Source organism: Mytilus galloprovincialis, chromosome 3 (genome assembly GCF_965363235.1).
Source record: "Mytilus galloprovincialis chromosome 3, xbMytGall1.hap1.1, whole genome shotgun sequence".
Lineage (NCBI taxonomy): Eukaryota > Metazoa > Mollusca > Bivalvia > Mytilida > Mytilidae > Mytilus > Mytilus galloprovincialis.
The window spans coordinates 75,205,414-75,225,640 of record NC_134840.1 but is presented as its reverse complement, the minus strand read 5'-3'; the positions used below and the strand labels follow the sequence as shown (position 1 = coordinate 75,225,640).

Sequence of the window (20,227 nt, the reverse complement as noted above, 5' to 3'; positions counted from 1 at the left end):
TTGTATTTACGCCAGACGCGCATTTCGTCTACAAAAGACTCACCAGTGACGCTCAAATAAAAAAAATGTTAAAAAGGCAAAAAAAAGTACAAAGTTGAAGAGCATTGAAAACCAAAATTCCTAAACGTTTTGGATTAATACCTTTAATGCAGTCAGGTCATATGTGGTGTAATATTATATATTCAAATAAAATTGATTGATAAGTTATAACATTGTTGACTACCGATGTGTCAATAAATGTTCAACGTCTTGTTCCTTAAATGATTTCAATGAGATATGGCATCTTGTTGCATCACCCCTCTGTTCCTCATTCATTTAAACGAGATGCACAAGTAAGCATCAAAAGTTTAACTTTCATTTGGCACAATTAACATTCTACTTGAATTCGATATCATAATGAACTGATAATATTACGAAATACTTTCAAAAACAGTGAAACATTTCCTCCCCTTTATTCACAGACAATTCACAGACTTGAAATATGTATGCAGAAGAATGAACATTTAATAGCAAAATGTGATGTTGTTAAACAAGAATAGAAACCCTACTGCTTCGCTATGTGATTGTTGCGTCTCAATCGAAACTTAAAGACGAGTTTGACATTTGATCTTTGGCAATCGACATGAAATCATTAACGTTAGAGAAATTTATACCTTCCTGAGAGTAAAAGCTTAATTTAGCACAAAACCGATATATTTATAAAGCATGGGATGTCATGAATTATAATTGGACTAAAACTGCAGTTAATAAATATAAACTGAATAAGTGAACGAAAATAATTTGATGACTCGCTAATTGAATGCCGTTGAAACCAACGTGTGCGCGATATTGGATCAATTTCTGTTCCATAATGAATTTGTATAGTAAGATAAAACTAGTGATTTTTGTTCATGTCAAAGGATACTACTTGTAGATTGATCAATACAAATGGTGAGGAAAAATGAGAAGTCATGCTGATAAACCTCCCTATATTTACAGTTTTACGTAAGTACTGTCTTTTTTTTTTAAATTCTCTATGTACTGTTGAAATAAGTTTGAGAAGTGTATTTTTCTGGATAAGTAAATGCCGATTTTGACGGTTGTTATCAATTCGTTTGATGGGTTTGACCTTCTGATTTTGCCATTTCATTTTGATTACGAACTTTCTGTTGTGAAGTTTCTTCGGAGGTCGGTATTTTTGTTATTTTTTTACTTTTTTCTTACACGTATAGTTTCTGATTCTCATTATACTAACGTTATATTCGATGAGTTGCGTATTGTTTTCTATCAGTTAGATTGTAAACAAAGTTATTTTTAATATGTTTTATTTGTATTAAGAAAGAAATGTAATTATAAACATACAATTTGTTTTGTAAATAGAAAAATCACAAAAATACTGAACTCCGAGGAAAATTAAAAACGGAAAGTCCCTAGTCAAATGGGAAAATCAAAAGCTCAAACACACCACACGAATGGATAACAATTGACATATTCCTGACTTGGTACAGGCATTTTCTTTAATAGTTCACTACAATCGTTCCATTATATGCATACAAAGAAAATTCATTCTTTTTTTCTCTATGTGAAACTCTTGGAGCTTATCTTGGTTATACGTACAATGTATATCTATTACATTTATAACTCAGCGGAAAATGAAGCATTTCAATGCTAGCAGTCATTAATTCAACGTTGATTTTCTTCATATTCCCAGGAATTATTCTATAGTGTTATAGATCATACATTTTGATGCATTTGTTTCATGGAAGAATGCACATTACAAAAACCAATTCCACGTTAGTTATTCAAACAATATTATAGCTGTGAAAAATCGAATAACTAATTCTGTTGGTAAGATTCTTCCTATTGAACATCATACAACTATATAACCCATCTTTGTCTCAACATTGATTTTTTATTCTTATAGATGATCTGTTAATATCCACGTAATATTTAGTTAGTTTAAATAAACATTGTTGTGAGTTTAAAAGAATATTTTTACCTATTATGACTGTTTGTTTTGGTCACACATCGTTGTCAATATTATGGAATTTTAGCCGACTGTCATACAAGTGAGAGGTTTAGCTAGCGATAAAACCAGGTTTAATTCACAATTTTCTATATAGGAAAATGCCTGCACCGAGTCAGGAATATAGTAGTTGTTGTCCATTCGTTAGATGTGTTTGAGCTTTTGATTTTGCCATTTGATAAGGGACTTTTCGTTTTGAATTACCCTCGGGGTTCATTGTATTTGTGATTTTACTTTTTATATCTGGATTATAAATAAACAGAAAATGAAAACAAACAAGTATATCTAAGACAGGAAGACTAGACAAAATATAAGTTTTACATAAAAATGCGTACTGTTCATAGTCATTTAACATGTTGAAACAACAACAACATAGAAACAAACAACACAGAACCCAGAACAATTAACAAGTACAGTGCTTGAACATAATTATCATGAAATCTATTTCCATTCGTTTGATCTGTTCGAGCTGTTGATTTTGCCATTTGATAAGCCACTTTCCGTTATGAATTTTCCTTGCAGTTTTGTATTTTTGTTGTTTGACTTATTTCAATTCTTGGGAAGTTCTAATTTTAGCCGTCCCATATCTAGGAAAGAAAAGTAGTCTATAATTGATTACACCAACACATTTGGGCTGACATAAACCGTTTCAGAATTTCAAAATAATAGGAAAAAGATGAAAAAATATAAATCCAATACCAAAATGAAATGGTTATTTCATTTTATTAATGTTATTGATACAAGTAATAAAATGTAACAATTCTTTAGCCTATTATACTTACTATAGATATATGATTGTAGTATTAAAAAAAATCGTTGCATATTGAAGTGTTCACATTTCAATAGAAAACTATGAACACATAATAAGAAAAAGAGTGTATGTTTTAAATACCAAACGGTATATCAGTGCTATCAACTTAAGATATTAACAGACTACATTTGATACATCGATATAATTGGCAAATATGAACATTTCGCACTATGATGTTATCTTTATTGATATTGATAAATATTGGAACCAAATTATTTCTGAAATGAATGACTATAATGGCGAAACTTTCAAATTGTTAGATTAACTATGCCATTTTTTATGAAATTTACAAACAAGTCCTGCTTAGGCCAAATAAAAAAGTATGTGTGGTAGGGTAGGTAGGTAGGAATTTTATTTTATTTTATGTTTTTTTTTTTACATTGAGTCTATGGGAGCAACATTCTGAATTTAACAGTGCTTAATGAAAAATGACAATAAAATCTTTAGGGTAGGTTATTTTTAAGCCGAAAAAGTAGGGACGGTAAGGTTACAGGAACCACACATATATTTTTATTTGGCCTTAACACAAGACATACATTACACGTCAAATGTTATTTAAAAATTGAATTGTCACTCATTTCAAGGTCGGACATATAGTGCATCAATCTTTCAAAAATAAATAATATATGATGTACTTTGAAACCCGGTATACTACTGTTCCCTTTATTGTACTTAAATTTGGATAGGATGGATGCTTTCTCTAACGAGAACGGCCCTTTACAGAAAAAAGTAAAAACACAAAAATACCGAACTCCGAGGAAAATTCAAAAGGAAAATCCAAAATCAAAAGGCAAAATCAAAAGTCCAAACACATCAAACGAATGGATAACAACTGTCATACAAAAGACAGTGAAACAAAGCTAAACTTTCAGGTACTTCGAGAAAGATATAGTTTTATATAATAAGAAGATACAACAGTGTGGGTTTTCAATATATTAAGATATTTGGTCACGTTTACATTTAACCAATTTTGGTTGTCAATGTTTTTCCACTTCGTCCGTTATTATGTCTTTTTATTATATTTTTTTTGTACTTGAGGGTCATTAATAAGTCGTTTACAGACAAAGACGCATGTGTTTAAAAATGATACCGGAAACTATGACAATCTTGATATACTGTTATATATGAGTATATATATGCCTGATCCATACACTTTAAATTTGGATGACAAAAATCGAAAGGCATTCCAAATAAGATTTTATTTCCAAAGAAAATGACAGCATGTGCTTCCCTGAAATGGACACTTCATTTGTGAATAGTGGGTCTGACAGGTCATCAGTATTGTTTATATGATGTTACTCTGTAACAATGTCATAAGAAGTGTCTGTAAAACATTCAAATCTGCTTGAATGATTTTTATATGCCTACAATGATTTAATCGTGTCTTCCACTTACGTGGAAATTGACGTATGTTGTAAAATACCAGATTATCTCCCCTGGATTTTGCGGTTAAGAATAAACTACTTCTATGAGCAATGTTTTATGGAGTCTACAAACAAGAACTCTCTAAAAAAAAGTGAATTGTCGCTCATTTCAGGGTCGGACATATAGTGCATCAGTCTTTCAAAAATAAATTTAATATATGATGTACTTTGAACCCCAGTTTACTACTGTTGTCTTTATTGTACTTAAATTTGGGTAGAATGGATGCTTGCATTGCTCTAACGAGATTCAGAACGAACAGCCCTTTGCAGACAGTAAAACAAAGCAAACCATACAGGTACCTCGAAAGATATAGTTCTATATAATGACCAGATATACCTTTTCTGAATTTTGGTTGTCAATGTTTTTCAACTTCGTAATAGTTATCAAAGGTACCAGGATTATAATTTAGTACGCCAGACGCGCGTTTCGTCTACATAAGACTCATCAGTGACGATCATATCAAAATATTTATAAAGCCAAACAAGTTGAAGAGCATTGAGGATCCAAAATTCCAAATACGGCTAAGGTAATCTATGCCTGGGATAAGAAAATCCTTAGTTTTTCAAAAAATTCAAAGTTTTGTAAACAGGAAATAAGTTATTCGGTCTTTTAATTAACCTTTGTATTCGTGCGTCACTAATGATAAGATAAGATAATTTTATTAAACAATCATGGTGCCCAAAATTTGAGCTATACAATCAAATAATTACATTAGATGTATGTTTCATTATAATACTTTCTTCTGATTGGCTAACTGCACATCACGTGTTATTCCGTAAGCAGTTGCATTGCTCAATACAACTTTTTATTCATGATAACACGTGGTCCAACAGTAAAGTGCACAGTGAATTAAATAAAAAAATATATAAAATTCGTGTTTTCATGATCATAGCTAAAACATATAATTATAAGTATTGAATGCTTCTTTTTGTAACTTTATAGGGTTGTAAAAGCGTTGACCGTGCGCACATTTTTAGAATGAAACGCTTGCGCGCTTCATAAAAAATGTACTTCGGTCAACGCTTTTACACCCCAATAAATTTACAAAAAGAAGCATTCAATTCTTAAATGAATAGCAAAATAAAGCTCAAAAAATTATCAGAATAATTAGAATGATTAAAGTACATTTAAACTAAAAAAAAACTTGATTATAAACCATGTTATCGACAAAACTAATTTATTTTGGGTGCCATTGTGACCTTGATAGTGATTCTTTTACAGACAAAAGGCGCTTGTGTTAATAAAAAATGCTCCCGGAAACTATGACAATCTTTCATACCGTTATACATGACCATGCATGTATATGCATACACTTGAAATTTTGACAGCCCGTACCACGTTCTCCCCTTGAATAGAATAGTTTGTGAATAATGAGTCTGACAGCCCCCTCCCCCGCCCCCTGGATCCGCATATGCTCTTGTCTAACTCTTAATTTCATTTACCTGTGAACATAAGACATAAGACATTTTATTTCACTAAAGCCCCCACATGGATTATGTTAGTACAACATTTTTTAACAAACAATAAAAGTGTGAACATATTTACATTAGAACAACATGGTTATCAAAGGTGCAATAATAGTATATATAATTAATGCAGATAGACGTATGTTCTAAAATCACCTGATTTATCTTTCCTTGATTTGGCGGTTTAGAAGAAAATATTTCTATGAGTAATATTATAATTTAAATGTTATTTTTTCATAAAAATGTACAACAAATATAACAAAACTTATATAAAAAAATATATTTTGTGCAAAGTATTGATTTTCTTTTTATAAGATTGTAAATGGAAATTAAACAAAATTTAAATTCTTTATACTGGCTATAAGATGTAATATTAACATATTGTAATCAAGTTTCAGAGAGTTTATGGACACACATATCTTGCGATAGCAGGATACATACTAAGGACATTAAAAGTTAAATTCTTTATACTGGCTATAAGATGTAATATTAACATATTGTAATCAAGTTTCAGAGAGTTTATGGACACACATATCTTGCGATAGCAGGATACATACTAAGGACATTAAAAGTTAAATAATTGAAAACAACGCACAACGATCACGATAATACAATTTATACTTGCACGTCGGTACACTATTCAAATAACATTTATATGATGCCAGTTCAGGGAAATTGTAGTTCGAAAATATGTTTTTGGACTGGTTATCTATGATGAGTTTTTTACATACAAAATATAACATTTGATGATAGCCAATGCCGAAGCACTTGCTACTGTGTAGATACTGTTTACTACGATAACTGATAGTTTACCAGCAGGTGTACCGACCACGCTGTAGTTAGACATGTTGATAAGACAGCCGTACGTATAACGCTTGTTTCTAGAATAATATTCAGATAAAAACATATTTCAAAGAATAATAATGGTTTAATTACAATTGACACTCGTCCTAAATTGCTAAAATGACAAAAAATGTAGAAAATTCATAAAAAATTTTGTTTGTTGTCAATGGTCGTCGTCAAAATATTAAGTTTCCTTTTGTCAGGAACAATCATGCGATCCTGTTTTGTTTAAAACTACCTTAGGAAACTAGAAAAAGCCAGATTACTGCATAAGAAAAAATAAAAAAAAAAAATGGTTGATTTATATCGATTCCATTTTTTATTGCATTTGCAAGAGTAACACATTTCAATTGATAAACCTAATTAAACTTTAAATGGAAAACCCAGGAAGTTAATTTTAAATTTGTTTAAGTAAACTAAGTTTACGGTTTATTCTTTATATATATATAGAAACACTTTTGAGTAGACATTAATCAACTGTTTCTTATTTCATAACACGAAGAAAACAACAACTATGCAATGAAGCAATGACTCATTTGAAAATTGATTTGTAGACCAACAATGTCGTGACGACAAACAATATTTATCGTTGTATAAAAGATGTAGTTTGTCATCATGACATTGTATATTATTACATCATTGGAATAGTGCTGACAATAATTACGAAACGCCATGATGAGCTTCAAAAATATACACGATGTATGTGGGTTAGGTCATTTGTTTGTGATAAGAACATCCAGCTTTACACGCAATGAGGTGAAAAGAAACCCAATCTTTCAGCCTTCTACAAGAGTTTTAGTTGTTTCAAATGGATAACAACATTTCTTTCGGAGTTCAGTTTTTTTGTAAATTAACTTTTATTGACAGTAAATCTATTACGAAAGTAGGTTAAGGTTTTGCTGCCCTGGATGCATACCATTCGCTGTACGTCTGACAGGAATGAAGACGTTAAATCCGTTAAGCGCCACACTTTTTGCAACATTTGTGCTGAGGAAACATGAAAAGTATATTAAGTGTCAGTAGTGTTACAAAGCAAAATATTTGACAATATCCAACGTTCCCTTATTTCCCAGTGCTAGTCCACATCTGCTGCCCTTCATACCTTGATTTACGTACATATTGTACCTATTGCGTTAATTGGTTGTTTGTTTTTTTCGTTCTTTTCCTGATTATATATTAATAAATATATGTCACTAGACGTTAAAACTTTTCACTTTGGAAAATAAGAACAGAGGCAGAATATAAACCTTTTTTTAAAGGATCAAGTTAATAAGAGCAGGGACCCATTAAATAAAATTATCCAAAAATTACCTCTTAAAACTTAAAAACAACAAAAATTATCCCGAATAAGCGGTTTTATTTTAAAATATAACAAACATGTGAAGGGATTAAGCATACTTATATGTTCAATACAGAAAGTCTATCAGTAAAGCTCTAAATGAATATGTAGATTAAAAAAAGATTTGTTTATTGTTTTTGAAGTTAAACATTTATGACATTTTATTGATTGTTTTCTGAGCTGTTTGTGTTTATTGAAGCATTTTCTTCACATGGTTTAACTTTCTTTTTCTTGATTAATCAGTTCCTGGGCGACTTCATATTTAATGAACAAAAGTATGATTGATACGAATTTATTGTTTTAGAATGAAGTAATTCCAGGAGAAATGAACTATTTTAGAAGTATTTAGCAACACACGCACGCTTCATGATTTTCAATCTAAAAAAAATACTCTGTTGTTTTGTAATCGGCTTGATATTCATATGATGAAGACGTAACCTTGAATTAGTTTAATTGAGGTCTGGACCTGGCATGTCAGTTACTTCTAGTAGTCCTTTGCTAATTTATGCATCACCGCATTTTGATTAGTTTCTTTGTTATCTATTCTAACATCGAACTCGGACTTTTTTTAACTGTGTATTGCTATGTGTTTGTGATTTTCATAATTGGCTAGAGGTATAGCGTGGGGGTTGAGATCTCACAAAATATGTTTAACCCCGCCACATTTTTGCGCCTGTCCCACGTCAGGAGCATCTGAACTTTGCTAGGCTTGTGGGATTTTATAATTTTAGTTCATTAATTTGTTTCGGAACTAGTACACAGTTTTGTTTAGGGGCAAGGTGAAGCACACCTTCGGGATTTCATCGCTGTGTTGCCATGTTGCAGACCCGTACCTATATAAATAAATAAAATACAGTGAAACCTGACTAAACCGAATCTTGTATAAACCGAAAACATGTCTAAACCAAACATGTTCTTAAGCACCGTCATATCAAATTGCATGCGTTGTGAACCTGATAAAACCGAATATTGGCCAAAACCGAACAAAATCTTAAGTCCCGAAGAGGTTCGGTTTAAACAGGTTCTACTGTATCTTTATTTCAAAAGGATAATCCCATTGGTTAGAACTAATCTTGTAGCGAGTCCTCAAAATAATAATATCATATGTATAACGTACAATATTATAATGAAATTAATGAAAGAGCATATTAATTTGCACAATTTATGATAAAATTGTTACATTTTGTTTTAAAAGATACAAGTGTATTACTCATCTTTATTTCTTGTGGTTAACTGTTTCATATTTGAGAAACCATAATATGCAAATGTTTTCTTCAAAAAAGTAGTTTTTGGCTTCGAAAGATTTTATAGTTTTTCATCAGATGAACGTAAACTATAATTTTGATAAACATTAGAATAAGTAAAATAAAGTTTTCTTGTAAATAGTTAGAAACCATATCATTCAATGATTTAAATAGTTAGAAACCATATCATTCAATAATTTAAATACAAGTATTGCCTTTTGATATTGAATGCGTTTTTCCACATATAACTATGCAACAATAATATTGAGGATGTCACTATGTCAGCTTCTACAATAATCATAGCAGATTTCTTTAATAACTTAAGTGTATTTATTCCACTTTCAATCAATTGGTGAAATTCGGCTGTTTTCTGCTCTTTGGTCAGGTTGTTGTCTCTTTGACACATTCCCCGTTTCCATTCGCAATTTTACTGAAGTTAAGTTAATTGTGAGTGTGTTCAATAATGTTTAATCGTTTGACTTTTTTATTTGTTAAACCATCTGCGTTTGACGTTATACCATATTTACAAAGCTTAGACTGATTTTCTTGAGAAAAATCGTGATTAGATATCTGATAATCTAGACGTTGACATAATGGTTAATTACAGAAGGTCACTACTTTGAATATAAAAGGGTGTGCTAAAAGTCATTTGAGGTTACTGCATCTCCTTAGTAAGCACGGCTTTAATTAAGGCTTTCCAAATCGATGACTATTTCTTACATCAATTAATTTTGTCAACGCAAGCTGACGACTCAGAAAGATGGTTATAAATATTTTGATTTGAGCGTCACTGATGAGTCTTATGTAGACGAAAAACCTCTTTCTAAATTATTAACATCTATTTTATCAGCAATCAAAGACGGGCTTCAAAGTTATTGTGAAACTGCCTATTCTAGAGGTGGCGTAAATCAGATGTGGATACTTAAAAATTCCAAAGATCTTTTAGAGTACATACAATCTAACTCTCTTTCATCTTGTAACAGTATTAAAACATTTGACTTTTCTACTCTTTACACAAGTATTCCACATTCCAAACTAAAAGACAAATTGAAAGAGTTGGTATTGCTTTGCTTCATAAAAAAGAATGGCCAACGTAGATACAAGTATCTTGTCTTAGGGAGGGATAAATCCTACTTTGTAAAGGATTACTCTGATTCAAACAAAAAATTCTCTGAAACTGCTATTATCAAGATGCTTGATTTCTTGATTGACAACATATTTGTTACGTTCGGAGGACGTGTTTTTCAACAGACTGTCAGCATTTCAATGGGAACAAACTGTGCCCCTCTACTTGCCGACTTGTTTCTTTATTATTATGAGGCTGACTTCATGCAGGAACTTTTTAGGAAGAAAGATAAGAAGTTAGCAATATCATTTAACTCACTTTCCGCTATATAGATAAAGGCAACATTAGTATACTGCTGTTCAAAACTCATAAATCTATGGACAAAAAACAAAATCGGGGTAACAAACTAAAACTGAGGGAAACGCATTAAATATTAGAGGAGAACAACGACACAACATTAAAATGTAACACACACAGCAACAGACTAAGCATTAGACAAAATCCGATGAGAATAACCAATATAACATCAAAACCAAATACATGAATTTGGGATCGAAAAGTACCGTGACACGTCTTATAGTAATGTGAATTCACACTCAAATATAGGAGAAAACGAACGACACAACGGAAACACAACGTAAAAAAACCCACACACACAGAAACGAACTATAATATAACAATGGCCATTTTCCTGACTTGGTACAGGACATTTTTAAAGAAAAAAATGGTGGGTTGAACCTGGTTTTGTGGCATGCCAAACCTCGCAGTTTGATGGCATTGTTAAATATAACATTAAAATGAGAACATAATAATACAGGACTACAATACAAGTAAATAGGAGAACGTATTAGGCAAAGAAACACATGAATAATAGATAACAAAAGGCATCAGGTTTAAAATTCAATACGTCAAAAACGCGCCTCGTCCACACAAGACTTACCAGTGACGCCCAGATATAAAAGTTCGAAAGTCCAAAAAAAAAGGGGGGAGTACAAAGTTGTACAGCTCTGAGGATCAAAAGTTGAAAAAGGTTGTGCCAAATACGGCTAGGGTTTTCTGCAAGTGATAAGAACATCATTATTATATAGAACAATTTATGCTATTGCAAACAGTAAATTTTATCAAATGAATATAAAAGAGATGATGTTCTTTCACTACATAATTCAAAATTTGGTGACTATGTGGGACGCATCTATCCCATCGAGCTAGAGATAAAGGATACTACAGATACAATTGAGTGGGCCTCATATCTTGACTTACATCTAAAAATTGACAATGAAGGTCGGTTGAAAACAAAACTTTACGACAAAAGAGATGATTTCAGCTTTTCAATTGTGAACTTTCCATTTCTAAGTAGCAACATTCCAGCATCACCTGCATACGGGGTATATATCTCACAATTAATACGATATTCCCATGCTTGCATTTCCTATCATGATTTTCTTGATAGAGGGTTGCTGCTCACAAGGAAGCTATTAAACCAAGAGTTCCAAATGGTGAAGTTGAACTCATCCCTTCGTAAATTTTACGGACGAGTTGGTTGACCGTTATGGAATAACCGTTTCAAAAATGATATCGGATATGTTCCTTTTGTCGTAACTACAATTCCCTTCCCTTTCATGAATGTGACCTACCGAATTAGACTATTTACCGGATTTGTTATCACATAAGCAACACGACGGGTGCCACATGTGGAGCAGGATCTAACCCTTCCGGAGCACTTGAGATCACCCCTAGTTTTTTGGTGGGGTTCACGTTGTTTATTCTTTAGTTTTCTATGTTGTGTCATGTGTACTATTGTTTGTCTGTTTGTCTTTTTCATTTTTAGCCACGTCGTTGTCAGTTTGTTTTAGATTTATGAGTTTGACTGTCCCTTTGGTATATTTCGTCCCTATTTTGTACAGAAAGGAGAAATTAGCCCAGTCTTTTAATTTCACATTTCGGTATATTGATTATGTACTGTCTCTTAATAATAATGGATTCAGTGATCACTTACATTTAATATATCCAAGTGAACTTGATATTAAAGATACTACCGACACAGATAAATCTGCTTCATATTTAGACCTTTTTCTCGAAATGACTACTGATGGTAGGTTGAATACCAAAATTTATGACAAACGCGATGATTTTAATTTTCCTATAGTCAACTTTCCATTTCTGTGTAGCAACATCCCAGCGTCACCAGCATATGGAGTATATGTGTCTTGATTGATACGTTACTCTAGAGCTAGCTCAAAGTACGTTGATTTTGTTGAACAAGGAATACTGCTTTCTCAAAAGTTGCTAAGACAGGGCTATGAATCAATCAAATTAAGGTCATCACTCAAGAAATGTTACGGTACCCATCATGAGCTGATTGTCCATTATGACAAAAGTGTGTTAGAAATCATATCTGATATTCTTCTTCAGTCATAATCACCTTCCATCATTACCTAACTGAACAAAGAAATAACACGACGGGTCCGGTATACGGTGCAGGAAATGCTTACCCTTCCGGAGCACCTGATTTCACTCCCGGTTTTTAGTGGAGTTCGTGTCGTTTCATATTTATTATTTATAACTGTTGACGTAAATGTCTTTTGGTTTGATGAGTCTTTGTTTACTCCTTGGTTTTGGTTGTTATTGTCTTTTAAACCAGACAAAAGGTCCTTTAATATACAAGCACTCAAGTCTTAAGCAAATTGCTTATTTACAAGTTAAATTCAATACTAAGATAGCCACGGTGATAAAAAATAAAATAATCTTAAATTTATACAGCATTTTTATATTTTACAATATATTAAAACTTCTTTTAAGAATGAAACAATATTCTTAATTGGTACATTATCACATAAATAATTCATATCATTGGCATTGAAATTCTTCTTAACATGAACAAAGTCAATACAAGTTATTCAAACATGTTTGATTGTATACTTGCAGTTGCAAGGTATACACTGTGATTCATCTTTATTTTTTTAAAAGATACACATGTGTCATTCTAATATGACTAATGCGGTATCTAGGAATAACACACTGATCTTTTCTGCAGAGAAAATTACTAAAGGTTTACATACTTTAGGTTTGATTTCTTATAATTTATTATCATCTTTTTGTAGAAATTGAGGCAATAAATCTTCTATTTGATGGTGTTATAGGAGTTCATTTTTTCATTTACTTAGATATCACAAAATTATGTTTGGATGTTTCCTTCAATTTTAAAGCCATGAAACATTCATGAGGACCTTCATAAAATGTTTTCAATATGTGTATGTTCAATACTATATAAAATGGCTTTGCCATACCTTTTATAGGTCGCAGAGCAACAAGTTTTAGCTTCATTTTCTAAATTGTAAAACAATATTCTTATTCAAACAAAACACCGCAAAATTTTCTATTTTGTTTTAAATATATGATGAATTTGGCCGACTGATAATCCAATCCAATATGCATTAGCCTTTGCAATGGTATTATTCGTCTCTGATGATCTGTCGTGTATCTGTATTCATATGACAAATTTTTCCAATATTTGTAAGGAAAAATTTTTGAAAACAAATAATGCAGAATCCTCACGATTTTATCTTCACATGCATTTATGCAGTTCTAACATTCCGTTTAATCTTTTTTTCTGAGAGTATTCATATTTCCTATATCCATTGATAAATACTTCAGATACAAACATTTCTATATTTATGGACAGATTTCTTGAAATGACACTTATAGCAAATCGAATCTGGGATCTATGATAAACCCCATATGCAATATAATTATGACGTCAGTAAGAAAACCAGCATTTCGTATACACAGTCAATAGGGATTGTTTTTATACAAGCTTGAATAATCTGTAAGTTGTTCCAATAGGTTTTTGTTAAGGCGGAATTTATGGAAGTTAATGTGAAAATTAATGTGCTATTGTCAAAGATTACGTCATCTGAATTCCTTTCCCAAGTATATATACGCAAACAAGAAACTATCGAATTTGTTTTCTTATGACTCAACTGCAGATTCTGATGGTATCACCAGCTCGGTCATGTCAGTAGTCAGTCAATATTTTGGTACTTGCATGCTTTATAAAAAACCTTTCAAAAATGCCTGTTTTGAAATTAAGAAAATTAGCACGAATCTTAGGATTCAACTCCCTCTATCTATTGTTTCATGTCCGTTTTCTCAAACTTCTATATATCCAATGAATTTATTCCGATAATGTGCGTGTTTTTTTTTTTTTTTTTTTGTTGTTGTTTTTTTATATATTTTTGTCAAAGGGTCAAAGTAAATATAGTGTCATAGTGTCAACATTTAATGAAAATGAAACAAGTAGGGGGATAATGAAGGTATTTGGTACCGCCCTAAAATGTTTTAAATTAAACGAAATATAAACGCTATTTATATCAGTCTCTCGGAATTGTATTCTATTCTTTTTGACGTCCATAAAATATCAAGAAGTAAACAGTTAACATTTTCATATCCAAATTATTCTAAGTATGTGCCATCTGTTATAATAGTTTTCAAATTTTAAGCTTTGTGGTGATCTAAGATGATACAAAGGTCAACCAATATATCTGTAGTATTCCTGACCTGATTTAGGCAAATGTTTAAAAGACTGAGAAAAACAACCGAAAGAACATTTCAAATTTTATTTTTTGTAACTGATTTTTGAACAGATATTCAGCCATCGAATAGCATTTAATCTAACAATAACACAAAACAGAATACTAGTAAATGAAAAGAGAAGATCGGTTGCGACGCCAAAAGTGAAAAGAGTAATCTCTTTTTATATAGAATCATAGAAACATCATTTGGCGCCAATTCATGAGATCACAATAAGCAATGAGTAAGTTTTTAAGATAATTAGAGGGACTGATTTTCTCAGTTGTTTGATATCCTCGGAGGAACCACAGTTGAAGTGAATGTCAAATATCCAAGTTATTACTCATAAATCGTTTTCCGTATCGAACTATCTCGTAAAAGCATAATTTAAGAGCCGCTATGAGTTTCCTTTAACATTAATTGAAATATGACTCATTCAATTGTAAATTAATTGATTATTTCATTGCAGAGATATATTGATTCAATTTAAGAATAAAAACAAAAAAGTTAACCTCATAAAATAGCTTTACACATTGCCAAATTAAAACTGAAGGTTTCATTCTTTGTCTGAATGCTTTGAAATATCAATGACAGAATGAATACCTATGTCTACAGTTCAACATTATAAAGCTGCAGATCAGTATCAAACCATTCCACTTAGTAGAAACCAAGAAAAGTTTGATAATTGATTTCCCTGTACAATGAGTGCTGTAACCTTTTGAAACATTAGGCAAAGCGGAAGTGTTCAATAAAGGCAACAGTAGTATACCACTATTCGAAATTCATAAATCGATTGAGAAAAAACAAATCCGGTTACAAACTAAAACTGAGGGAAACACATCAAATATAAGAGGAGAACTACGACACGACAGAAACACAACACTAAAAAGTAACACAAACAGAAACGAACTTTGATACAAACGTAACATTATGTAACTGTAGACCAAACACTAGATAAGTTCATTTCATAGAAGCCACATATTTAAGGTGTTTTGGACAGACGGACCGAAGAACGGATGAAGTTGAGCGGTTATTATACTTGTTTTCTCCTTCGGTGACGTAGGTAAAAATGAAACTTTTTTGGGAAATTATTTTTTACTGTTTCCTAAGTAACTAAAATTTGAAGGTTTACACTTTTTTTGTAAATACAAACACTTTTAGAATACACATTACTTAATTTCATCATCTGAAGAAAAGAAAAACAATCGACTTGAAACGAGCAATGACTTATTTAAACCAAAGCTGCAGTGACTAACAAACATAAACAAATATTTGTCCCCACGAAGATTTATACCATTACATCACTGAAATTCTATTGACTGCTATTGAAAATTCCATAATCAGCTAAACAAAAAATGATCAATGTAGGATTATGTACTTGTTTTTATACGGAATTCACAGCGTGTTACGTAATAAGATGGAAAGGGGATCAATCATTCGGAAACTTACTCAACACTTGAACATAAATGTATGTTCATTATGGCCTGTTGTATAGCAAAATATTTGACGTTCGCTCATTTTCCTGTTTCATTTCAAATCTGCTGCGCGTCATCCCTGTAAATAGAAACAAAAGCAATACGTTAGAAATTTCGTGCATTCGGAAAATTTTCTGGATTACCCACCATCAGGAACGCTCAAAGTCTGATATTTGAAAGCCAAATATGTAAATGAACCAAAACAGACAGTAGTAGAACTATTAAATCAAAAAGGACATACAATAAAGCCTTAGTCTAAAACAAATAAGGGCTTAAGGTAACTTATGTATTCAATAAAGTACATAAAGAATACTAATGTATTTGTACACAGCTACTTTTGCATAGGTACTAATTCTGTACTAAAAATATGTAGTACTGGAAATTTACTTTTAATATTTAGTACTATTTCTTTACTTTAAAACTATTGTAATATTTAGGTACTTGTATTTTACAGTACTTGATTTGTACTCAATATTTTGGTACAGAAATAATACAATATTCAATGTTTGAAAATCATAACTTTAAGAGATTTAAAATAGAAAAACTTTCAAAATGTTGAAAATGTAACGGTAGTAACCAAAAATCTATAGTCCCTAAATTTCAAGTACAAATAAAGTACTGTAAAATACAGGTACCTGAATATTACAATAATTTTAGAGTAACAAAATAGTACTGAATATTAAAAGTAAATTTCCAGTACTATATATTTTAGTACAGAAATAGTACCTATGAAAAAGTAGCTGTGTAGACCAAACATTTCTTTATCGTTTTGAAGTTTTTCTGATATTTCATAGATTGCATGTTATTGTTATTGAGGAATTTGTTTTACATGGTTTTACTTTCCTTTTCTTGATTAATCTGTTCCTTAGCAATATCTCATCTAATAAGAATAAAGGGTATGATTGCTACGATCTCTTGTTTTAAAATAAAACTTTTCCAAAAAGAATGAATATATTCTAAAAGTATACGACAAACACTCATAATTGTAAATCCACAATTTAGCTCTACCATATTATTCTTTGTTCTTAAAAGCTGTTTGTAGCTTTCACCCTTGTATTCATTGAACCTAGGGGAACTACGTACAAAAAGAAAATGTAAAATAAACAACCAAAACGAAACAAAACAATTAGAAAAATAGTAACCCATGAAATGGGAATGAATAAATTTATTTGTGTGTGTTTGTGTTCCATTATATATATTTAGTCGTGCTAACTTTTATTTATTAGTAAAATCACTTATATGACCTCATTCTGTATCTACAAATCTTAGACCCATTTTCGTTAAAGAAATCATTATTAATTTAGCTAAATTTTAAATTTAGACACGGGTTAATCCTTAAATAGTTTTTACTTCAATCGAATATTTCTTAAACTCTTTTTAGTATGACGGTATTTATTTATCTATCTAAAGGTAAAAACTGTAGAAAGTTGTGCCTTTTTAAAAATATTAATTGGTACATACATTTAATGTCATTCGCTTCTCTTTAAACATCATTTGCATTTTTATTAAAAACCCATCATACATGTATATAGTTCAATACATCATGTCGATTCTTGCAAACGGATCAATTATAAGCATTAAACTTTCGTACAATTCATCTACGATCATCGATACAATAGTTCACATTGTGCTATAAATTTAACTAGAAACACATATATATATTCGTAGACTATGTGCCACAGGTGGAACAGAATCTGTTTTCTCTTCCGGAGCACCTGCGATAACCCCATGTTTTTGATGGGGTTCGTGTTGCTTAGTCTTTAATTTTCTATGTTGTGTCTTGTGTACTAATATTTGTCTGTTTGTCTTTTCATTTTATAGCCATGGCGATGTTAGCTTATTTCTAATCTATGAGTTGACTGTCCCTCTGGTATCTTTCGCCCCTCTTATATCACATGATGGTGATTAAAAGAAGGTCCACGCCATTGAAAAAATAGGGTGCGCGTACATATCATTTGAGATCACTGAATTAAGCATTTCCGCTTTGTTACAAATTATTTAAGATTATCGGTACATCATATTTTATGGATCTATAGATTTAACTGGAGACGCATATATAATCATATTCGATTTTGTAATTTCATAATATCTTATAATCTAGACATCGACTTGATGATAATTTACGGAAGGTCACCGCTATGCATATGGTAAGGTGTGCGTATAGATCATTTGAGGTCGCTGTATCTCCTTAGTAGGTTCGGCTTATGCATATGGTAAGGTGTGCGTATAGATCATATGAGGTCGCTGTATCTCCTTAGTAGGTTTGGCTTTGGTTAAGGATTAATAAATCAATGACTGATGATTACATCACTTTGAATTGTTCATGTATTCATATGACGAAGTATTCGGGGAAAAAGTGGCACAAATACAAGAAAATAAAAGACGAATTTTCCTCTTATTTCGCCATACATACACTAATGATCTCAATAACATAAATTTTCATACTCATATGTATCTATATCCAAAGATATTGAAATTAATAAGTACTTCAGAGACAAGTACATCTGCTTTTCTTCTGGATCAATTTCTTAAAAATGACACTAATGGGTAAATCTACAATCTATGACTAACATCATATGCAATATATGACGTAAGTAAGAAATCAAGGATTTCTTATACAGTTTGTCGGAAATGTTTTTTTATGTACGTTTAATATATCTAAATAACCTTATAAGCCTTTCTTATATGTTGTGATTGCGGAAGCAAATGTGACAATTAATGTGCTATTGCCCGCTATTACGTCTCCAAAAGTATGAATAGACACCATTAAAGGGCATTAAGTTTGTTTTCTAATTGCTTAACTGCCGGTAAAAACCAGACACTCTCCAATGTAACAATACAAACAAAGTTGGATGTCAGTATTTTAAGGAAATTTCTTCAAAATTAATCAGTCGCTCCTCCCTATTATTAGCATACTGACATGGGTTTCCTACAATCATTTCGTGGTAATTTCCAACCGGTGCACTGTTTTTTTTTAAAAAACGTGTAAATCAGCCCATTATAGATCGAAGGATTAACATTTTATACGCTTGACGCGAGCATTGTCTTCAAAAGACTCATAAGGGACGCTCGATTAAAAAAAAGGTAAAGCCGGCCAAATAAAGTACGAATTCCAAACCTCATTATGGTTTCTGTAACAAGACTATAAAAATCAAGTTTGATTACCATGTTACAACATCTTAACACTGTCAGTAATAATTTCATACGTAGAGTGTTAGTCAAAGGCGAATTATTTTGTTCATAATTCAGTAAATTAAGGACATTATCATACTATTTTGATAGGATTTTCAGAGAGTACTCATATGTAATATAACAAATGACATTGAAATCAAGAACGACTTCAAAGACAACATTTCTGCATTCTGGATCAATTTCTTGAAAAAGATATTAATGGGCAAATTAAATCTAGGATCTATACAACTCCAAATGCAATATATGGCGTAAGTAAGAAATCAAGTATTTCCATAAAAAAGTCAGAAGAATTTTTTTTTTAAAGTCTAAACTATCTTAATTATGTGCTTATAAGCCTTTTTTATATGTTGCTATTGCGGAAGTTAATGTGACAATTAATTAGCTATTGCTAGCGATAACGTCTCCCCAAGTATAGACAACCTTTCATGGTATCGAATTTCTTTTTTTTAATTGCTTAATTTCCATTAAAGACATAAACTCTCCTATATTACACTAAAAACAAAGTTAGATGTCAATATTTTATGGATTTAGTTTTAAATTAACCTTTCGCTCCCCTTCTTTAACCATACTGACGTTTCTGCTTTATTTACAACTTGATATGAATACCATGATTCAAATTTTGAACTCCAGGCGCGCGTTCCCTCTTTAAAAGATAGTGATATTCGAGTTAAAAAATCAAATAATGGACGAAGTGCAAACCTCATTATTGTATCTATAAAAAGACTCAATATATTTTCCAGGTTGCTTATCACATTAACACAATCTAAAAACTGTCAGTAATAATTCCATACG

At 31.3% G+C, this 20,227-nt stretch overlaps 1 long non-coding RNA gene across 1 annotated transcript in view; it reads left to right on the top strand.

Annotated features, from left to right (window-relative positions):
* The first annotated feature begins 495 nt into the window (after positions 1-495).
* The window catches only part of LOC143066565 (uncharacterized), a 40,864-nt gene continuing 21,132 nt past the window's right edge, over positions 496-20,227 (top strand). Inside the window, exon 1 of the long non-coding RNA XR_012975672.1 lies at positions 496-984. This is a non-coding gene — a long non-coding RNA (uncharacterized LOC143066565). The remainder of the gene's footprint in view (positions 985-20,227) is intronic.